Here is a 10,248-nt window from a genome sequence, read left to right as displayed (position 1 = left end):
TGAGATGTACGAGATACACCACAGAGAGTGTGGGGAGGAGACTGGTCCCATCTTTTGGCTGACCTGATGAGAAGAGCAGGAGTCTAATAGGGGCTGATGGCTCCTGACTCCCCCACTCGGCAGATACTTTTCATCATTAGTTTGTACAGACAGAGGAGGGTGTAGAATAAGAGATTGTTGTAGTGACTGAACAAGGAGAATATGTGACTTCTGTATTTAGTGTTTATTACTCACCTGTGCTGATATCTGTAGGGATTTCCTCCTCCTTACACTGCTGATCACCCCTCACATACGTCTCTTCTTCTCCCTCTATATCTTCTATTTTTATGTTAGTCAGGTCTTCACCCTAAATAGCCAATCGAACAATAAAAATAGCACATGTCAATCAATTAGGTTGAAATTACACAGAACTGTATTAGTGTGTAAGATCCACACAGTTTCTCTACAGATCATATAGTGTAGAGTTACTTTCATATTTTGATTATTTGGCAAGACACTGAATTCCACCTACCTCATATTCCTGCAGGATATTGTGATTTTCCTCTGTATGATCCTGTGAATAAAGGGGACGGGGACATCTCTCTGGGGTATTTCTGTTACTGGATCCATCTGTAGGAAACACGCAGTGATGAATACATTGTTTATATGATTATCAGATGGTGTGTGTTTCTATGTGGCCATCATAACTGCTCTCTCATTTACAATAGATGAACGTCTCCTCTTACCCAGTGATGTGAGGGGCCGGTGATTCTCCATCATGACGTTCTTGTACAGACCCTTGTGTCCCTCTAAATACTCCCACTCCTCCATGGAGAAATAGACAGTGATGTCCTCACACCTTATAGGAACCTGACACACACAATGATACAGTCATCACCCAGACACAAATCCCCTGGTGTTACTGTATAATGTCCCATTCCCAGCAGTCACCTCTCCAGTCAGCAGCTGAATGATCTTGTTGGCGAGTTCTAGAATCCTCTGGTCATTGTTTCTCTCATGTATCAGTGAGTGAGGTGGAGGCTCCGTGATGGGGCTCTGGGTCCTGCTCAATCCTCCTGACACACGGGGACGGCTACTGGGTGTCACACACTCACCAGATGTCTTCTTCACAACTGTGTGATCCTGAGTTTTGAAGGAAAAGAAATCAGCACAAAGAGAAGCACTTTTCACTGGTACAGAGATCAGTCACTTATCGCCAATATACAGATATAAAGATATGCTCCTATAGGTCTAAAATACCAGTTGAATCGGCTGAACACACTGGTGAAACTAGACATGAGGCGGGAAGAATACACGCACCGGGTATTTATAGTAAACCCCTACAGGTGGCCATCATATAACCTTAGTTAAGTTTGCAAGAGTGTTAAATAAACCATTTTTATCACTAGAGGAGTATGAACATAGAATGTATTGAACCAAGAGTGTCCATTTGGGCTGCAACCCTTCATATTAACTAAATAGAAGAATTTGCCCCAAGAGATTTTAGGATTGGAATCCTTTCTAATGCTTGCGGATTGTCCAGAGATAGGGATTTTAGCGGCTTAATGTAAAACTATTAAGGATAAGAGGTTTTAAAAAGGATTTGGGAGACATTGGATATTTGTAATGAAGATAATTTAGTTCAAAATGGCACTGCATTGATTTGTTCTGTCCTTGTAATGACCAATGAAACGTAAAGCAATGTAATATTGACTGAAGAAAGTCAGACTGTCTCCTGGTCTTAGTTAAAGAATAGGTCTACAGTGCTTATCTGCTACTTGGTTTTGAAGGAAACTAACTTTGTCCATGGTTTTGAGGCTGGTGAACTAGACAGAAGATTTGCTATAGTGCCATTGGCTGCAGAAACTTCAGAAAAGGAAGGAAATGGATCTGAGTTGTAGGTGTCAAAAATTAGCAAATTGGAATAATTGCTGTTGTGTATGTTTTACTTTCTGAGTATGTGTACAGTGAAAAAACGCAAAGATACACAGCGCAAAATGACTGACGTCTCACTCTGAAACAGGCCCTAAAGCTCTATGGATATGAAGAAGCTCACATATCAATAGAAGAGGATTTGCTGATCATGAATTCAGTAAGGTCTCTTTTGTCAGTGAAGGGTCTTAGAGTGTGGTCCTTCTTCTTAACAAAGAAGCCTGCACTAGCGAAAGTGGGCGATATTCAGATGAAACCTCTCTCCAGGTATTATTTAATATATTCTGGTCTAGCTCTTTGTTTGGGAATAGTAGGAGGAAAGAGGTTAATAGCATAATCATATGGTTCATGGAGTGATGGACAACCCAACATACTTCATGCCTCCAGCCTTTAAAAAGGGCTGCATATTATCCTTAATTTCAAGAAGTAAGAAACAGCCCCAAATCAACCTCAGCAACGTGCTTCAAAATTCCACTCATACACACCAGTTGCAACAAAATACCCTCAGAGCGTGTCACAGAAAAGGGGCCACAGGTGAAATCTCTGCTGTCCACCACTGGTCTAATTATTGCACTGGGAAAAATAGCGGGGAGTACCAACAGGATGTCACAGGCAGAGGAGAAATGGGAATGACTGTTTCAGATAGGAGGTGCAGTAAAAGGACCCTAGGAATCACTTGTCCAGTATCCCAGAATACAAATCCAGGACAGCAGTATTCTTCTGAAACTATGGCAAACCAAGGAGTATTGTGTTCAAGGACTTGGAAATCACAAAATAAAGGACATTTGCTCTTTATGCAAAACACCTGAAGAATAACAGGAATTGCTCTAAACTGGAGAACATCTAGACATAAGACCCATCAATAGCATTAAGTGGTTTTGAATGAGACTGTTTTCAATAAAGATTCCTGTTGCTCCAGAATGCAGGAAGACTGTAGTAAAGCATGTTTTGTTAAAAGAGACATTCACCATTACAGAAAAATTTAACTCTTTTTGTTCTTTGAAGAAGAGGAATCTTCTACACTTGCCTCACCGAATCCAACTAAACATTCAGGTTTCCCACCTTCTGAGAACATTGGTTGAAAATAATTTCCTTCAATTCCTCAATACAAACATAGTCCAAATGTTCTTCTGTGGGTATGCTCCTCAGATGGATGGGAAATATCTACTTCCATGGCCTTTCAGTTAAAAGAAGAATGGGTTGGGGGACAAATTAACATGAAGCAGTCCTTCATTTCGTTGAATTTTCTGAACGCAGATCCACCTTGTTGCCCAAGGTGATCAAAATCGAGTAGCAATGAGATCCCAAGATGCTAACTCTTCCTTAATGCAGAATGAGAGACCTTGCCAGAAGGTAGCAAATACAGATTCATTGTTTCCAACCCATTGGTGCCTAGTCAAAGATGTACCAGGTTCTCCAAGGTTACCAAAGACAAAAGGCTGCAACATTCTCGCCCCACAATGGGTATGTCCTTGCAAGAGCTTGACCAGGCGACAGGGAGATAATAAAGGCTATGTGAACCCATTTGAACACAAATTCTCAAGTCAGAGTTCTAACTGTATTGAGCACGGGTGCTGTGGATTGTGCAGGAATAAGCATAATCGGTGAATAAACTGAAGCAGCACTTCATACGGAGATAACAGAGGAAGGAGCCACCGCAATGACCTCCTGTCCCTACATCACTGCTTCAATGGGATTATTACATCTCTGTTACTAAACCACGTATAATACGTTTATCAGTATTTATGACTTCACATACAAAGTTACATTACTAGACTCTTCTCACCACATAAGTCCCATATTTTCCCTACTAAGTCCCCCCAGTTCTCCTTTCAACACTAAGCACCCTAAGTCCTCACTGAATTACATTGTCACAATGACAGTCCCAGAATCCCTCACCTCTCCAGTCAGCAGGTAGATAATCTCCAGGGTGAGGTTTAATATCCTCCCAGTCTTGTGACTTTTGTCCTCGTCCATCCTCCTAGAAACCGTAGAAAGTTATACACAGGATACTCTGCCCTGTAAATGTGTTAGATAAGTACATTGTTAAAGAAATGTTACAGGCACACTCATATGAAGCAATACTGGGGTGTCTGAATACTGTCATTGTTATTATCATCATCATCTATTTATATAGCGCCACTAATTCCGCAGTGCTGTACAGAGAACTCACTCACATCAGTCCCTGCCTCATTGGGTCTTACAGTCTAAATTCCCTAACACACACACGCACAAACGGACAGAAACACAGATTATGGTCAATTTGATAGCAGCCAATTAACCTACCAGTATGTTTTTGGAGTGTGGGAGGAAACCGGAGCACCCGGAGGAAACCCATGCAAACACAGGGAGACCATACAAACTCCACACAGATAAGGCCATGGTCGGGAATCGAACTCCTGACCCTAGTGCTGTGAGGCAGAAGTGCTAACCACTAAGCCACAGTGCTGCCGAGGCATTGTGAGGTTATATGGGCATGGAGATGCGTTTCACGTGATGGAAAATGTATACGGTGGATATTTGGGACTAAAGAGCACAGTATTTACTTTCTTGTCATGCTAAAGAAGAAAAAGAATACTTTAATTGCACCTTCCTGCTGCAGTAATTCATACATTTGTGTTACATGTGCAATAAAGTTTAAGTATTTGTGTGAATATGGATAAACAGGACAGTGTCAGGGAAGGAGTATATAATATGCAAAATAATAACCAACCCTGAGATAGTATAACATGTGATTGTGCATATGTGGGAACAGGGCAGGGAACGGATATATAATAAACTATAATATATAAAACCTCTAATATGTGCAAATAATGTGGGAGATGTCTGCAGACCCCACACCCTGCACATAGAGATGATTCATCCATCGTTAATGTTCCTACATGGGGCTTACATAGAACACACATCACATAGTGACCCTTCCCTGGGACACCAGAGTCTACCCCACCTATATTACACTAACATTACACCAGAGTCTACCCCACCTATATTACACTAACATTACACCAGAGTCTTCTCCACATGTAATATAACATTACACCAGAGTCTACCTCACCTATATTACACTAACATTACACCAGAGTCTACCTCACCTATATTACACTAACATTGCACCAGAGTCTGCTCCACATGTAATATAATATTACACCAGAGTCTGCACCACCTGTATTATAATAACATTATACCAGAGTCTACCCCACCTATATTACACTAACATTACACCAGAGTCTTCTCCACATGTAATATAACATTACACCAGAGTCTACCTCACCTATATTACACTAACATTACACCAGAGTCTACCTCACCTATATTACACTAACATTACACCAGAGTCTACCTCACCTATATTACACTAACATTGCACCAGAGTCTGCTCCACATGTAATATAATATTACACCAGAGTCTACCTCACCTATATTACACTAACATTACACCAGAGTCTGCTCCACATGTAATATAATATTACACCAGAGTCTGCTCCACATGTATTATAATAAAAAGCCACCAGCATTTCATACCTACTGGAGAGATATTATTACCTGTTGTCAATCACAGCAGCTTGTCCAATCCGTATCTTCTACTAAAATGCAATACGTCACATCCGGTCCGTGCGTTTCAAAGAGGATAAGCTACAACAACATGGCCGCCGCTGTGTGCACAGGGATCATAGCTGCCTCAAGCAAATCAGCTGGTTAAAAAAGGGGCGTTTCCATGCAAATGAGGGTGGTGGTCTTTGCTTACAGCTGTATCTCACAGTGCTGGAGCAGCTTTTCACACCATGGTGTCAGGTGTCCTATCTCTTAGATAATTGTCCCTCTTCAGTAAACTGATGGCTGTCCAGAAGCAATCTCTCTATCCCTACTGATTACATAATCCACTGATTGTTTTATTTTCTTACAGAACTATGCATTGATTACATGAAAGGCCATATAATATATGTTGCTTTAGTTCAGTGTACATATAGCCCTTTATATTGGACATGTGGCTTTCAGTAACAGAGATTATCAGCCTCTCTGTTATGTTTTCTCCTGGGACAAGGGGGGCCTCTGCCCTCTGGGTCGCTCCCATAGTGGACTACCTTAGGCCGCCGGGTGACTGGTTCACCTGCAATTTTTTTCCTTAAAATGTTCTTAATAGGCTGCTGAGCTGAATCTTGCCCCCCCCTGAGCTACAATTTGCCAGCCAGCCCCTGGTTCCTTCATACCAAAACAGAATGAATTATAAATCTAACCAGCCTATGAATCTCTTTAGATGTGTTCTGGGTTTTTTTCCTGAGATCTCTGTATGCTCATTAATGATCTGCTGTCTTTGGTTCATCTATTAGCATTATAGACATTATGCATATATACAGATTGTCAAGCTCTCTGTCCTGATCCGTTCACTTATAGACAGCTGAACGTAAAATACCTAGATTGCTTGTTTGTTACTTCACAATTAATCGATTAATTAATACTATGAATATTCCATATTTCTTTATTTCTTCTATAGTTATCACCACTTTCATTGTTTTATGTATATATAGGTTTTGGAACTGAGAATTGCATTAACAGAGGTTCACAGTCTCTATAGTTGTACTTTCAGGGACTCTCATTTGTAATTGATGCTCACCCTGACCATTAATTAATATTGTTACTTAATGGCAAATGACCTGTCAGGAAAGTGGCTCCTGATTGACAGCCTGGTGAACTAGTAATATAGTGGTCGCTAGTTGTTCAATTGGTACCCGCTGTACATAGACAGTTTCTTATGTCCAATACAATTTGCATCCTTTTTTGTGATATAACATAGGTGATAATTTGTGCGATTCTCCCATATCTTAGTTATTCGGTTCCTTGTTATAAATTCCTCAAATGCTAACATGGCCTGGCAGCCATGGGTATGCTGGTGTTTGTAGTGCTATAAGCCAGACACTTGATGGCAGCCATGGGTATGCTGGTGTTTGTAGTGCTATAAGCCAGACACTTGATGGCAGTCTGGGTATGCTTGGACATGTAGTGCACCATGGACACATTGAAAAATGAACTCCTTTTTTGACTTATTACCTCATAACCACTGCACCAGGGGTGGGAGAAGAGCCCTAGTGCTATCACCACGGCCTGGTTTGTCCTAGATGGATCCCAAATTCTTTTTCCCTAGGGAACTCAGCACTTTGCTGGTTGGTATTATGGCAGGGGGACCCCACGCTGGTGGTTTCCCTGCTATAGTGCCACCAGACCTGGTTGGAATAGCCTAATGGTAGTTTTGCCAATTTCAGGGACATCCCACACTTTTTGCCATCTGCAAGTTTGCTGATACCAGCCTAGGCTGGCAGCACTAGATCTGGTTTGGTTCAATTTTTTTTAATTATGTATTTATTTTTTGGGCTTATGGCTTGTAGTGTATGATGTTTAATGTATAATATGCTTTAAGTGCATCTTACGGAAATGTACGTATTTTGCGTACTATGCAGAGTTGCACGTATCTTAAGATACGTGCGGCTCCGAAATCTAAGTGAAGTACATATTTTAAACATAACAAAATGATTTATGCCTATGCTTTTTGTGTAAATTACATTCAACTGTACATAAGGCCCAAAATGTGTAGGGATATCTGGTAACCTACCATTTTGAAAATTAGACAACTTACCATATCAAACAAAGGGACCCCTGAATTTATTGAAATCTAGGAGATCTGGGCACAGAGCCTGATTAATGGTTCAGACCACCCTAGACTAATACGCTCACAGTGCCCCCTTGCCTTCCACACAGGCTAATATTCGGTAGGTAAAAACGAACCTGTCCTTAATTTAAAATCCGGCTTCCTCCCCCCTCCAAAACCACGTTTATGTTCCTGTGCTTTGGAAACTCATAACAACTTGGCTTTTTAAATCGGCCACAACACTCCCCCCCCCTAGCGCAGTAGGTTGCAGTCTAGTCAGCCTATTGGGATATTCATGTCCTGTCTAGGGATAATAAACCTCCCAATCCCTTTACTTCCTAACTAAATATCAGACAATATATGCTGTGTTATTCTGAATGACCTCAAAGAGAACCAGATCCAGTGGAATTATAGTCCCGCAAAATCAGGCTAGCAAACAGTACGAGTGCTTAAACATACACCAGACTTCAAACAACTACTGTAGTCATAACTGAATGTTCATATGAAAAGAATTAAGAGAACTAAAAAGATATAAAAGTCTTTGTCAACAGATACTTTTTGTTTGAGTACAGAGAAAGAAGTGGTTAAATATGATGACCAGTCAATCATTTCGATATCCCCTTGTGGCTCATTCGTCCAGGGTCCCATCTGGGCTGGTCCTGTGGGTATGGTTCACTGCTCAGCATTCTGGGAGATTCTTCTGGAATTGGAATCATTTTGTCTCTCAGTTTGAGAACTGACTTGAACCAGTTATCTTTGTAACACATGGCAGCTAAGTCTCAGATCACTATACGGCAGGGTTTCCCAAACCCAGTCCTCAGGGCTCCCCAACAGTGCAGGTTTTCCTGATCACATGTGACATAATTAGGACCACCTGTGGATCTGTTACAATGTGTCAGTCAGTAATGAATACACCTGTGCTCCAGCAAGGAGATATGGAAAACCTGCACTGTTGGGGAGCCCTGAGGACTGGGTTTGGGAAAACCTGCTATACGGTATATATGTATAAGGACATCTAGTGGCCTCTAGTGTCCTTTTAGTGAAACACATACATTAACCATTTTATCAGGAAAGATTATAATTATATTCATTCTACAATCTACTATTAAATGTATACCTGATTAACTTCAGTCAAATCTAGTTTACTTTAACAGAAAAAAGAACAAGGAGTCAATATAAACACATGAATGTTTACCATAAGACCAAATGAAGAGCAACATCAATGTTATAATAAGCAAAACTATGTAGATCTATTAAAGAACAGATCCTGCTCGCCATTGTGTGGCTGCCGATCTGAGGTACTTATAGAGAAACAAAATCAGTCATATATCAGCAATCACACAATCTCCAAAACACCAGTATAGTTAGAAATCCCAAAATAGAGCAGTATTATAAACTAAATCATATATTGCCATAATACATAATCAGCGTCTGACTGGCCCACAGGACTACCGGTAAAATTACCGGTAGGCCCGGATACCTTACGGCCACACCCCCTTTTCGATGTGGGCGGAGCTTACCTGGAGGCCCGTTGTTCACACCAGGGTGCTCGCATTCCTCTCCGGCGTCCCAGCTGCTGCGGATGACTGGCTGTCACTGACAGCCAGTCATCTTTCACCTTTCACATGTGACCCGCCCACTCACCCTGTCAGCTGATGTTCCCGCGCCGCTGAAGGGAGAAGATCAGAGAGGCTGCATCAATCAACTTTTGGGTAAGTATACTTTAACCAGTTGTTTATATTGTTTGTGCTAAAAAATCATTTATGTATTACAGTTTTTTATCTTGATAACACTGGATTACAATGTTATTAGTATTGGTTTTGATATTAATTTAGCTTTGTTGATCATTACACACACCCAGTATTAGATACACATTACAGTCCAAATAGGTGCGTATGTTTGTATCCTTGTGTATCCCACTTCCCCTCTGATTTGCGCCAATCCCATAAATCCCTGTAAATTTTTTGATGGGACCTTTAATGCTGAGGTGGTTTGGGTCTATAATTGAAGGTGCTGTTGATTTAATGGCAGGGATGGTTGGCATTTCTAAATGTACCCATTATTTTTTCCAAATAGGGCCCTCAACATTCCAGGATACAGACAAGCCGCAACTAAAGAAACCAGCAGCCACAGGTGGTAAAAGTGACAACAACAGGTAGGACAGTCTGTCAAATGTTCTGAGTCTAGTGCAGGCTTGGCTTACTTGTGGTACTCCAGGTGTTGTGAAACTACAAGTAACAAGTCCCAGCATATCCTTACAGCAATAAGCTGCTATATATTGGCAAAGCATGCTGGGGCTTGTAGTTTCACTACACTAAGGTGCTAGCTGTCTTTCGTGGACTGACCACTCCCCCTCTAGTGTCTGGTTCCGCCTCCTATGATGGCTGACCACACCCCCTTTGGTGGGTCCCTAGTGTTGCATTCCCCGGTGGGCTCTTCATGCCCCAGTCCGACACTGTACATAATACTATTCATACCTAATACTTCCTAACATGCATAAGGAATAGTAGTTGGTTGCCAGGCAACCTATAAATAAATGACAAGGCAAAATGAAAATAACAAAAACAATCAGCCACTTTTATGCACTAGCCAGAAAGGATAAAAAAAGAAAATTACAAAATTAATGGTGAGAACAAAGAAGGAAAGAAGCATAATCATACACCATAAAGTATGGAAACTAAAACTAAATACAACTC

At 41.1% G+C, this 10,248-nt stretch overlaps 1 long non-coding RNA gene across 1 annotated transcript; it reads right to left on the bottom strand.

The window, feature by feature from the left end:
- Positions 1-897: 897 nt before the first annotated feature.
- LOC142160036 (uncharacterized) lies at positions 898-5,791 on the bottom strand. The gene is made up of 3 exons (XR_012693014.1): positions 5,455-5,791; positions 3,811-3,930; positions 898-1,122 (listed from the first exon to the last, which is right to left on the bottom strand). It is a non-coding gene; the product is annotated as an uncharacterized LOC142160036 (long non-coding RNA).
- Positions 5,792-10,248: the final 4,457 nt, after the last annotated feature.

This window comes from Mixophyes fleayi, chromosome 6, assembly GCF_038048845.1.
Source record: "Mixophyes fleayi isolate aMixFle1 chromosome 6, aMixFle1.hap1, whole genome shotgun sequence".
Classification (NCBI taxonomy): Eukaryota; Metazoa; Chordata; class Amphibia; order Anura; family Limnodynastidae; genus Mixophyes; species Mixophyes fleayi.
This window is presented reverse-complemented; position numbering and strand designations above follow the sequence as displayed.